This window comes from Emys orbicularis, chromosome 17 (genome assembly GCF_028017835.1).
Source record: "Emys orbicularis isolate rEmyOrb1 chromosome 17, rEmyOrb1.hap1, whole genome shotgun sequence".
Taxonomy (NCBI): Eukaryota; Metazoa; Chordata; order Testudines; family Emydidae; genus Emys; species Emys orbicularis.
The window spans coordinates 5,705,161-5,719,001 of NC_088699.1; the positions used below are offsets into that span (position 1 = coordinate 5,705,161).

The following is a 13,841-nucleotide window of genomic DNA, read 5'->3' on the forward strand; positions in this document are numbered from 1 at the left end:
AAGGTATTTATTAAGACCATTGGAAACTAAGGCACAGAGAGAAGTGACCTGCTCAAGGGCAGTTGCAGAGTGAGGAATAGAACCTAGGAGCTAACTCCTAGTCCCTTGCTCTGACAAGTAGATGACATTCCCGTTCTGTGATTAAACGAGGTACATACACCTTGGAATTAAATCAGTTCATTCCTTTCTGATATGGGGCAAGGGGGGGATGTGCCCACTGCATTCTGTGGTGGGGGGGGGGTGTTGATATTATCTTTGCTAGTTTCACTGCCGAACTAGCTGCATTTTGAACCATAACAATGCTCCTTCCCAAGTTTTCAGGTAATCTTTTTCCTGTGCAAGGCATAGTAACATCAGTGTACAAAATCCTGGCTAAAGGTCTGTAGTCTTTATGGTGTGTGGGGGGCTGTAATGGTTCCACTCAGATCACCTCAAGATTAAGGAACTTAGGTTTCACATGAAGCAGAAACTCAGCTTGAGGAAAACCACAGAAGAAAATTCAAGTGGAAGGAAGACGTATAGCTAGCAATTTAAAATAGCTAAACATACCCGTCAGCTCACCTATTGCCTCCCCTCCCTGTCCACAGTGCAGCATACACCTGGTCTCCTGAGGCATTGTGCACAACCTGACTGCTAGCACAGCAGGTGCAGCTAGAGATCTAGCAGCTAGCTGCCATAAGAAATGTCGTCCCTCTACCACTACACGCACGTCAGAAGGCTACATGCTACTCGAGGGTCATGCGTTAAAACCTCTGACAGCTGAGCAGAGGAGAGAAGTGTGAGCAGGCTCCAGATCTGAGTTGGCTACATTAGGGAACAGGATTGTAGGTGGTTTTCAAGGCTTTAACTGCTACTTTACCTGTAGCCATGGCAGCGTATTGAGTGGTGCTCTTGAAATTGTGCCACTGCCCATTCTTTGCCCTGACCACCACAGGACTAGTCTGTGTCTGTTCCACCCCTCTCCCAGTTGGAAAATACTGGATTATAGTGTGTCAATTAAGTAGGTATCTGGACACCTTCTGTTGCTTAAGTGTCAATTTCAGACCATGTACTATATACACTTGTGGTTGTGTGAAACTTACCAATGTCATCCCTGCTTCCTCCTCTGTGATTCAGTCTATGTTGGTAAAGGGCTCAGAATTGCTGTACACGTTGATCTTTTAGCTTTTCTGACTCCACTTGCTCTAGAGCCTGAATTTAAGTGGGGGTGGGAGGGGAACCTCATGGCACCATTTTAAATAATGTGTAATGATGCAATTAATGCCTTATGAGGAATGAATGCTGCAGGGATCAGAAGGCTCCAGCTGCCCTGTCTGTCACAATGATACAGTCCATCAATTTCAGAGAGGCAACACGCCTGCTGCAATAAAGACACAAATAACATCTGAGAAAATCAAAGATGCTTTCAACAAACTTCAACCTTCTGAGCTTTTAATGAGGGGATGGAGGGAATATTTTCAAAGCAGGCAGTTTGCACAAAGAGCTAGAAAAATGTTCTGGATGGTAGGTTTATAAATTGTTAGGGATAGTCACAAACCAGCAGCATGTTGTCTGGACAAAGAGTAGACGTCTATTCTTGCTATTAAATTCTGGGATTTGGAGCTAGTGGCTCCAAGATTGCAGAGTTAAATAAATTCGGCATCAATAGCTTGTTTCCGTTAGAATGGACTCTGTTAAAATTGAAGTGCTTTGATAAAGATGTTGATGCCCAGTAACATCCTTGAACAAATTAATAACAAACATCACTTATTCCTAAATTTTTGAAGATTGTGCAGAGGATTTTGCTGCACAACCCCCCTTAGTCAATGGAAGTTGTTCCATTGAATCCATATTCCATGAATCTCTGCAAATTTAGGAGACAAGGTAAGCGAATTCTCTGATTCGCGGGAAGCAGGGGAGGGGGCGGAGTGTTCAGGGGAGAGGAGGAGGGGGAAGTGAGCTGGGGGCGGGGTGGAGAGCTGCAGCGCGGGGCCCTCTTGGCGCGGGGCCCAATTCAGCCGAATCGGCTGAATCGGCCTAAAGCCGGCCCTGCATGCTGGGGCCCTCTTTCTATTCTGAGATTGCATGGCCATCTCTGCTGGAGAGCTCTGCATCGTTGCCAGTGCTGCTGAGCTCGCCACGATGTCCAAACAGGAAATGAGATTCAAACTGCCCAGACAGGAAAAGGAATTCAAATTTTCCCGGGGCTTTTCCTGTGTGGCTGGTCAGAGCATCCGAGCTCGGACTGCTGTCCAGAGCGTCAACAGAGTGGTGCACTGTGGGATAGCTCCCGGAGCTATTACCGTCCATTTCCATCCACACCTAGCCTAATTCGACATGGCCATGTCGAATTTAGCGCTATTCCCCTCGTTGGGGAGGAGTACAGAAGTCGAATTTAAGAGACCTCTATGTCGAACTAAATAGCTTCGTGGTGTGGACGGGTGCAGAGTTAATTCGATGTAACGGTGTGTCATAACTATAAAGGGAAGGGTAACAGCTCTCCTGTGTACAGTACTATAAAATCCCTCCTGGCCAGAGACTCCAAAATCCTTTTACCTGTAAAGGGTTAAGAAGCTCGGGTAACCTGGCTGACACCTGACCCAAAGGACCAATAAGGGGACAAGATACTTTCAAATCTTGGGGGTGGGGGAGAAAGGCTTTTGTGTGTGCTCTTTGTTTAAGGGGTTGTTCGCTCTTGGGACTGAGAGGGACCAGACATCAATCCAGGTTCTCCCCATCTTTCTAAACAAGTCTCTCATATTTCAAACTTGTAAGTAAAAAGCCAGGCAAGGCGTCTTAGTTTTACTTTGTTTTCTCAACTTGTAAATGTACCTTTTACTAGAGTGTTTATCTTTGTTTGCTGTACTTTGAACCTAAGACAGAGGGGGGTCCTCTGAGCTCTTTAAGTTTGATTACCCTGTAAAGTTATTTTCCATACTGATTTTACAGAGATGATTTTTACCTTTTTCTTTAATTAAAAGCCTTCTTTTTAAGAACCTGATTGATTTTTTCCTTGTTTTTAGATCCAAGGAGTTTGGATCTGTATTCACCAGGAGTTGGTGAAAGGAAGGAGGGGGGAAGGGTCAATTTCTCCTTGTTTTAAGATCCAAGGAGTTTGGATCTGTATTCACCAGGGAATTGGTGAAAAGTTTCTCAAAGCTTCCCAGGGAAGGGAATGGTGGCAGCGGACCAGAACTAAGCTGGTAATTAAGCTTAGAAGTCCTCATGCAGGCCCCCACACTTGTACCCTAAAGTTCAAAGTGGGGATACAGCCTTGACACGGTGCTAAATTCGACATAAACTCCTAGTGTAGACCAGGCCCTAGGCAAGTGCTTAAAGTTAAATATGTGGCTAAGGACGTCGCAGAACATTATTAGTATGGTGATTTATTGTTAGTATTGTAGTAGCACTGCTGGGAGCCCCAGTCATAGACGAGGACCCCATTGTGCTAGGTGCTGTACAAACACAGAACAAAAAGACAATATCGGCTCCAAGAAATGGATTTAAGCACTTTGGGTCTGATCCTGTTTCTGTTCAACTAACAGGAGCTTTTCCACTGAGTCCAGTGGCAGCTTGAGCAGGCCCTTGATTAAATGCTTTGCTGAACTTGGGCTCTTGTGCCTTATTAGGCAGGATTACCTACTGCCACAGAGGGTAAAAAGCTTATTTTTCTCTCAACTTGTTTTCCTTTTTTCTGAGGTTTCTGAGCCAAGATGAACCATTGAATCATAGAAGGCCCATCAGGGAAGTCTGCAAAGAAAAAAATTATCATACTACTAAAGATAAATCTTTTTTTTTTTAAAGAGAAATTTCAGTTTAAGCGTAATTGGAGAGCAATTTTCTCATCCTTCTGTCACTGGTTCAGGACCAAATATGGCTTGTCCTGTATTTTAGACAAGTGTCATTTTTGGGAGGGGGTTTCACAGCTGGGAGAAGGAAAGAAGGGATTTTTTCTCCTAGGTATTAGTTTAAAAATAAAATGCATGGTAGCTGGATTTAAGCTGCTCAGGGTTGACTATGTCCCTGTGGAGACAGACTAGTAAGCGGAGTGCAGGTGAAGTGGTCAAAAAAGCAGGATAAATTCAGTTTATCATAGGGGTATCACCACCACATATGTGGTGTGTAGGTATGGCGGGGTGTCTATTATGGTGGCAGTGTGGATCACTTTGATTAAAGAGATTAAAAAAATAAATACCCTAATGCAATAACACACACTCACTCACTCACTCTCTTTCTCTAAAAATCCAGCTGATATACACTGTTACCATAGTACAATAATAGTCATACCCCACCCTGAAGAGCTTGCAGCTTAATGAAAACAATATGCAATAAATATGTTTAACTCCCAGGCCTTACTTCTGCCTTCTCACAGAGGAATTATTGCCAGCTCCAAGTGTTCAAAAATCATGAGTTTGGACCACTTAAATGATATTGACTTTAAAAAATACTGTTTGTTCTTTGTATTCGTCTTCTGGGTGTACTTGGGTCATGTTTTCAAGCTTTCTTTCACAACCATGAGGACTAGACTTACTTTAGGTGAGAAACTCTGGTTTCATTTAATCACATGACTCTAGGAGCTGGACCATTAAGCAAAACGCTAAATGTGGGGGGAGACTCAGTAAAGTCATGAGAGCTGGGAACTCTACAAAGGTGCAACTCCCATTGATTTCATAAGTGAGGGTACCAGTATGTTTCTGGAATATAGATATTTTGAGTAACATTCAAAAGTGAGTCTGAATGTAAAAGGAGTTTGTTCTGGTATAACTTACATCTTCTTCCAGCCCCCATCTTGCCCATTTCTGCCCTCACTTACACATATACAGTTCTGTACCCATGTATGTGAGGGCAGAATTGAGCCCAGTTACATGCGAATATTATAATACCTGGCTTTCATGTAGTGCTTTTCATCTGTAGATCTCCAAACACTTCACAAAAGAGGTTAGTTTTACCCATTTTATAGATGGAGAAACTGAGGCACTGAGCGACATGACTTGTCCAAGGTCACCAGGCATTCCAGTGGCAGAGCCAGAAATAGAACCCAGGTCTCCTGAGTCACACTCACATGATTTGTCCACTGGGTCACACTATTTTCTTGAGCTACAACTTAATCATGCATTGATAAACACCACTGAACCTTGTTCCCCAGCTGGGTAAATATTAGGTAGGGTGGAACTTGATTCCAGTTACTTAGCAAATGGCATTAGATGTAAACACAATATATCTTCCTTCTTATAAAAATATTTGCTTACCTCTCTGGTCACTCTTGGTATTAAAAGCACATTTCAAGCAGACTGGTTCAAAAATCGTTAGTACTTTTTTTTAAGCGTAGAACTCCGATGAGGGAGATGCATGTTGGATCGATATGTAACCATTATAGTTCCACAGAAGCAGCATTATAGTGAAGTCAGATTTGACTTGGCTAAGGGGCATAAATAGCTGAGCAGCGAGACCAAGAGAAGTGGCAATAGATGTGATTGCAATCCATACAGTTATTACAGTGTCACCCTAACAGGAATTAGGCTCTCTACTATATATATAATATATATATATAAAAAATATGAGAGAGAGAGTGTGTGTTCCTATTAAGGTGAGATTGTAATAACCCTATAGATGGCAATCACATCTATTGCCACTTCTCTTGGTCTCACTGCTCACTTATTTATGCCCTTTTAATCAAGTCAAATCTGCACTCCATCCTTTCCTTGCTGGGAATTGCACATTAACTTAAATTCAGCTTTATATACAGTATTTCTTTAACCAACTAACATAAAAATGGGTACAATTTAATGTGTTACTATTTTCATGCTTTAGGGGAGGAAAAAGGCCGCAGCTTTCGGGGAAAATTGTTGTAAAAATATGACCCAATGCTTTTTAACATTTATTTTTATGAAAGAACCTGGGTGGTTGTGGGTTGTTTTTTTGTTGTTTTTTTGGTAGTCTTCAATAAACGCCTTTAAGCTCCTGGGGCAGGTAAGCAGTTACTCACTGTTGCTTTAACAAGGGCTTCTTTGCCCTGGCTGAAGACCGAAATCTAAATTTAGACAACAGAATGTTGTTGCAGATCTCCTTATTAAGACCCCTACTGTTTCAGCAAAGCCTGGACCCAGCAACCCTGGATAATATGAAACAGGAGTCACTTATATGGGAGCAGGCAACAGGAAAGGGAAATGACTTACCTGTGATTAGGGTTCTCTGAAGATGGCATCCTGTATAGGTCCCTTGGGCCTCACGCTTTCCTGTGAGATTCCGGAGCGGTATAGCATGTTGAGATGGCAGTTTTTGGAATCCTTCCACTGTGGAGGTTGGTGTATGTTCCTCGATCATAGAGCTGGGGCAAATACCTGAAAACCAACTTTAAGCAAATATCCACGCAGATTCATTTCTGCAGCGTTCGCTCCCTTTTTGTGTTGGCTTTCTCCTGTGTTCTGCCCAGCAGTAGGAAGAAGGGGAGGCAATGCAGTCAAGTGGACTGGATTGGGAATCAGAAGATGTGAATTGTATTCTTGGCTCTGTGACTGTCCTGGTGTGTGAGCAAGTCACTTCTGTGCCTCTGATTTCCCCTCCCACCTTCTGTCTTGTCTATTTAGACTGTCAGCGCTTTGGGTGTGGGGTGGAGGCTGTCTTACTGTGGGTCTGTGCAGCTCACTGCACAATTAGGGGCCCGCAATCTCCGTTGTGGCCAGTAGGTCCTACAGTAATAAAAATAACCATTGACCATGGAGAAAAAGCTTAGTCATCTTAATAGGATGGAGGCTACCTTCACTAAAACCGTAAGAAGATACAGTGTAGGTAACAGCATGGACAAAATGAATGAGTTTGAGGACTGGTGGTTTTAATGGTAGTGTTTATGCCTAACCTCATAACCTTGGGGCTTTAGAGCTCAGGGAGAGTGATCTCTGTATAGGGAGTAGACACTGAAAGGGGAGGAAAATACCTTTTGGTTGCAACCTCCTCTATGCAATGAAGGAACAGCATTGTCTAAGGGAAAACGCCTCCATCCAGTCCTCCTTGGGTGTTAGGATGCTGCTGCTGAGGCCCGTTGTGGGTGAGTTGAGGGGGCAATCAGCAGGGCTTCGGCAAAAGCTCTGAGAATAATTTAGGAATGAAAAATAAAAGAATGAGTTTAGATGCAAAATGTGCCCCTTCTATAGCCTGGGGATGGGGATGTAGGAAGAAGTGGAGAAAAGAGATATAACTTTGACCTCAGTCTTGTTTCATGGACTTCAGATCAGGCCTAATGCAGCAAAATGCTAGATGTCTGGTGTGCTATCCAGTATCCCAAAGAAATGCCACAAGGCTCAAGAATAAAACAAAATGCCAAAGCAGAACTGTGTAATTGGTGCTTTTAGCCACTTTCATGCAAAGGGCCTGATCCCAGAGCCCATTGAAGTCCATGGAAGGACTCCCATTGATTACATTGGGGTTTAGATCAGGGCTGAAATACAAATGCCAAAAACGGTGTGCCCAAGTCTCCTCTCATTTTCACTGCTGTAAATCATGGGCTTCAGTGGAGTTGCACTGGCTTAGGGAAAGGAGAATCAGGGGATGTGACTCTCCTAAGGGCTGAGGATTCTCAGTAGATTTTGTCTCACTTCTGATATTTGTTTTTGCTGTGACTCTCGGGCATTACATATGCTCACCAAACATGCATAGTCTACTAAGGACCATTGCACCAGCCAGAGTGACCATGATTGATGGCATTGCATCAAGCATTGTGTAATGAAGTTCCCAGATTTGGTTCAATCCTGCAAATCCACGAATCTCAGGGGCGGCCCCATGGGTGGTGGCAGGTAGGGTCTCAAAGGAGAGTTTGAAAGCACGGTGTGCTGGACTATTTATGGCCATCCTGGCGACATGGCCGAAGAGAATGCAACACCGCTTTTGAATATAATTGTAACATTTTGCACAAAGTCAAACCACTTTGTGCTCAGGATTTGGCACTGGCCACATATGGAATACCTCTAGCCTCTTCAAGTCTGCCTGTAAGAGGGTCCAGGTTTCTGACCCATACAAAAAATACAGATAGTACACAGGTGTGATAGATGCTGAACTTTGTCTTAGCACAGAGATATTTTGGCATCCATAAGCAAGACACAAATTTTCATGCAGGAGGCAACGAGGCCTATTCGTCAAAGAACATCTGGTTTGCTGCAACCATTTGAACTCTGCTTGCAGTGTAGGTGGATGAACTCATCAGTGCTCTCCGTGGTACCCACCCCGACCTGCACCAGGGGTTCTGGTGGCCCAGCTCCAAGGTTCTGGACCTTAGTCTTTTGCCATGAGATGTTCAGCCCCAGAGTGAGGACACAGTCTTGGAGACCTTGGAGGGTGGGGCTGAAATTCTCTGACTTTTCCACATACATAAGGTAAAAGCAGCAAGGAGACTGCTCCAACACTGGACACTAGGTAGATCAGGTAGGTGGGTGTTTCACGGGTGAGAGAACTAACTGGCTAGCTCTGCAATCTGCTATTATATGTTCTGGTTCTTTCCCAAAGATGGCAGGCAACTAATCAATGCCTGTATTAAGATGTTTAGGACCATAAACTTATATTGACCCTACGGGAACAGAGCAGTAGGAGAATAGGTGTACTTACAGAACCCTTCTAAAGACTGGCTTAGGAAAACATAGCATTATACTTCATGACCCCTGTTGCTTTTTCTTTGAACAACAGGATTTCCCCAGAGGCTAATGGTGGCTATGCTGTACTGGACAGATGAAGATATAAAGACTGTAATATCAATGCCCTGAGATACTGATGTCTCTCCCTAAGAGGTCATCAGTAGGACTTGAACTCAGGCCTTTTAGCACTAAAGCGTACATCTCTCCCACTTCAGCTAACAGAGTTAGTGTCAGTGGGTAGTAGTAGTAGGCTGTTATACACTATGTGAACCAGTCACTACACAGGGACATACTTCAGAACAGTGCTCCTATTAGTAGGGCCCTACCAAATTCACGGCCCTGAAAAACACATCATGGACTGTGAAATCTGGTCTCCCCCGTGAAATATGGTCTTTTGTGTACTTTTACCCTATACTATACAGATTTCACAGGGGAGACCAGCATTTCTCAAACTGGGAGTTCTGATCCAAAAGAGGGCTTGTTTTTTTTTTAAGCAAGATTATTGTAGGGGGGTTGCGATATTGCCACCCTTACTTCTGTGCTGCTGCCTTCAGAGCTGGGCGGCCGGAGTGGTGGCTGCTGGCTGAGGGCCCAGCTCTGAAGGCAGCAGCACAGAAGTAAGGGTGGCAATACCATACCGTGCATTCGTTACTTCTGCGCTGCCGCTGGCAGCATAGAAGTAAGTGTGGCAATACCACGACCCCCCTACAATAACCTTGCAACACCTCCCCAACAATCCCTTTTTGGGTCATGGCCCCTAGAGTAACAACACTGAGAAATTTCAGATGTAAATATCTGAAATTGTGAAATTTACTATTTTTAACATCCGATGACCGTGAAATTGACCAAAATGGACCATGAATTTGGTAGGGCCCTACTCAGAAAATAATTAATTACAGTTTACTGAATCTCAGAAGTACACAGTTACGTATGACTGATGATTATGATCACATAGAAGTAATAGATTTTTTTTGTATATTGCCCAATATGGTATGCCTTGAGAACATTTTCTGCACCCAAAAAAAAAAAAAAGTGTGGGCAGAGGAGAGGAACTGATACTGTCACTGAGGGCGTGGGCTTTTAATCTCTGTCCCCCTCTCCTTAATGTTTCTCCATGCTCTCAACATAAAGAGGAAAAACAGGACTAGAAATATTTGTTTCCCTGCGACCATTTTCAGAAGCAGTTCTGTAGATCTTATTACTGCTATGGATGTGACAGGTACAGACAGCAATAACTGAGCTGTATCATGCAGGCTTTAGACACTGGTAACTTCTTTGCATTCACCACTAGTTCCCCACTTTGTGTTCTGATGCCTTTTGAGTGATGGGTTTGAGCTGAGCACTGTCATCCTACTGAGTGCACCAGAACATTATCCTTAATTCACCAAACAGCAGTAAGAGAATTGCCAAATTATTCAGAGAATTTAGATTTCCCCCCCCTCCAGGATCATTCTTTTGCACAGTAGCATGTTATTGCAACATCATTTACATAAAGCAACTAGTGACTTGTACTGTCGGTTACTCCGTCCCCACGATCTCCCCTGCACGTGAGATTTCTGTGCCACGTACTATATGAACTCCAGCTCCAGGCAAATAACATAGTTTGTTCCTTTAAATAAATAAATTTGCAGGGATTAGTTTTAACTCTTAGATGATTGTAAACTAAGAGTAACTCATTCTAATCAGTCGTTTTCTTCCCTGTATAGATAAAGGGTAATGTGCTAAATCTTATTAAAAAATGTCCAACTCATAATCCCAGAGACATCTGGTCACCTTTTTCACCCCCTTACGTGAAGACATCGTATGCAACAAAATAATAGCCTCTCTAGGCTGGAAACATCATGATACAGAACAGGGGCCTGATGACACAACTCTTGCAGTGAGTAAGAACAACTGTCCAGAAACCATTACGGGTTTCTAGGCTTGATCCTGCGAGGTACTGCAAGGGGACTACTCATGCTTAAAATTAAACAGTTCTGCTGGATGGGGGCAGGTTGCTTGGCAGCTTGCAGGAACAAGTCCCTCATGGCTGCTTATATGAGTGTTCCAATCACCTGGATTGCACTTCTATTTGGAACATAATCGTAATTCACAACGATCGTAAGCTGTAGCTACTCTTATTTTTAAGTGAATTCAGTTCCTATGGAAATACTGGACAGAGACCCCTGGGAATTGCAGTCCCTGATTTATCACATCAGGTACAGTGAAGGTAGAAACAGTGCAAGCTTTCCCCCAGGCCAACATGCCTTGACCTGGATAATGGAGTTACACCAGTGATAGATTTGGTCCAGTAACTGGAAGGATGGAGTTGGAGGCTATTGTGCTGCAAAAATCTTTTATCTGTGCTAGGGTGAAATTCAAACCTATGTATAGGAGCAAGCCAAAATCCTATGCACCTCTTAAATCCCAATGAATGCCATAGTGCTTTAGTAGGACATAACTAGTGCATAGGCCTTGTGGGCTTAAATTGCACTTCAGTGATGGATTTCACCCATGCTGAATCAGATTATGGAATACAAATCAGCATTGCCACCCTCAATCACTGAAAATCATCAGACCCCAAACAATCATGGGGCTGGCTTAAAAATCACTAGATTAAAAAAACTCATAAATTTGGAGATCTTGTTTGCTTTCTGATTCCTGAGACTTTTGAGTTCGCTTGCATCAGGTTTTCAAGCTTTTCTCTGCAACCACGGAGGTTAGGAATGTACATTTTAAAAATGAAAGCTGATATTCTCAGGAATTCACATGGCTCCAGGAGTTGGGGCTTTACGAAAAACACCATATAACATGAGACTTGCACTTAGATCAAAAGAGTTGGCAACACAGAAAAGCAGACTGCAGCAGCAACCTTTAGATTCTATTCCAGTACAGCATGGTAACAGAACGTTGGTCCTTTGGCACATGCATGTGTCCCAGTGCCCAGGCCACAGCTGAGGTTTGGATTTGGTCCCATCTCTAGTACCAACTGGGCTCTTTTGCATATATTGAGAGAAGATTCACTGATCACTTAGATGCAGGATTGTACCAGATCATCTCCATGGGGCTCATGATTCAACTGCCATGTCAGAGGAATTATCTGACCAAAGGGAGATGCTCCATTCTTCTGTCAGTCTTTAATCTTGAACGTACCCAAGAAACTTATTGCTCTGCCTTTGAAATGCCACATGGGGAGGGGGGTGCGAGTCTGGGTGAAAGGGGTCTGTAGGGGATGTTTGTCAACCTGTGTAGGGAAGCAAAATTCCTAAAGCCCAGCTATACCTTTTGGCAATGAGAAGGCTATTTTTGTCTGGATTCAAGTGAGATGAAAGCTAATCCTCAGGATTTCAGGAAGATCCCTGAGGTTTAGCATTTTACGATCATACTTTATTTTTAGCTGTAGCTTTTTATTTTTAGCTGTTCCTTGTATAAATTTGGCACCTACCCAAAGTCTCCTGCCCCTTCAGCTCCTCTTACCCTTTGTAGGCTGCATAAAGAAATGGTGGATGCTTGCTTAGTGTCTAGTAATATACCCAGATGCTGTACACATGTGAAGAACAGGAGGACAGACTGTAGGGTACTGTGTTGCACTGGCTGAAAGATGGTCAAAATGAATTCTGTTTTGCCAGATGGGCAGGTAATAGGGCTTTCCCATCTCTAATGTCTAGGGTTCTTTCATTTGGTAGTTCTCTCCATTAGCATGGGGAGGTCCCAGTCGTGATGTGAGCCCCATTGTGCTGTGTACTATATAAACACACAGTAAGAGACTGTCCCTATCCCAAAGCACTTGTAGAAAGATGAAGCCCTGAAACATAAGCCTTTATTAAAGGCCCGGTATGAGGCCTAAGGCCTGAACTAAAGTAATGGTCAAGACTTTGCTAACATAAAGCAAAGTTAAGCTGTGAGCCAGAGGCAGGCCCTGCTCACAGAAGCTGGCAACGAAAAGGCTAATGTTGCAAAAATACACATACCTAAAAGGTACCGGACACTAGAGATACCAGAACACTCCGATAGTTGCACATTCCACATAGATAACAAGGACAGGGGCAAAAGGGGAATATGATGGATAGAGTTGTTTTGTTTGAACCAACAAGTACTAGGTGAGAGGCGGCACCTTACTGCATAGAGGGGTTGTACCTTGCTACGTAGAGGGGCTGCACCTCAATACGCCAGGAGTGGTTTGTACCTGTGTATAAGAATGCACCCCTGAATGGATGTCTTTGTCCAGCCTAGGGGGCAGTGGAGAGTCCCGCAACTGACTGAGCTGTGTCCATTGTCAGGGGGCACATATTCGTAGCATGTCCTGTAGAGTCTGCTGGAAACTATTACTGTGCTTTGTTTGACAATAAACCTGGCCGGGTGCCTTCGTACCTTATCGGAGTCTGTGGTCATTGGGGGTTCTCTCAGGGTCTGCTGTGTCAGCGATCTGCGCAGAGCCAGGCAGCGGGAACACACACGCAGCCGACTGTTATCAACGTTGGATAGAGCAGAGCACCATGCCGGTAGCGTCTGACAACAGCACTTACAATCTAAACAGACAAAAGATGGGAGAAAAGAAGTGGTATTATCCCTGTGTTACAGGTGGGGAACGGAGGCACAGAGAAATTAAGTAACTGACTTAAAGTCAAGTGGAACATCTATGGCAGAGCTGGGAATTTAACCCTGATGTGCTGAACTGCAAGCCGGTGCCATCATCCTAAAACCGTCCTCCCTCTAGCCTCAAATGTTTATGTGTGGTATCTGTGTAACTCCAAAAGGTGAGTCAGCTCAGCATTTATTTTCAATCACCCCTAAGAACATCCTCTTTTAATTGCTGTGGAATGCAAAGGAGATATGGACCAAATTCTGTTCACTGGTACCCCAGTTTAAAGCCAGAGTAATTCCACTGAATTCAGTTGTTATTTTGCATTTACACTGGTATAACAGAGATCCAAGGCTGACCCATTGTTCTTTCTTTCTGGTGTTGGAATGCATAAGCCTAGTGGTTCTATAAGTTACATCTTTAAAAGAAATAATTTTGCTGTATCACGTCTTTGCCTCCCTTATTTGCATTTAATTAGAGAGAAAAGCTTTCTATAATCACAAAGGGCTTAATTCTCTCCCCATAGCTGGTGTTGCTTTACTGAAGTTAATGAGAGTTGAACTGATGTAAAGAGAATTAGACCCAAGAGAGTCATAGCTTTGTTGGCCAAACAAACCTATACATGTAGCTGAAATAGTAACTTGCTTTAAGCTACCCATTAAAAGGTTCACATTGATATC

The 13,841-nt window shown here is 43.5% G+C and overlaps 1 protein-coding gene across 1 annotated transcript in view; it reads left to right on the forward strand.

Moving 5' to 3' along the window:
- Positions 1 to 13,227, forward strand: part of YPEL2 (yippee like 2) — a 97,126-nt gene extending 83,899 nt beyond the window's left edge. The window contains exon 11 of the mRNA XM_065418119.1: positions 13,161 to 13,227. The gene's annotated coding sequence lies outside the window, so the exon portion shown is untranslated. The remainder of the gene's footprint in view (positions 1 to 13,160) is intronic.
- Positions 13,228 to 13,841: the final 614 nt, after the last annotated feature.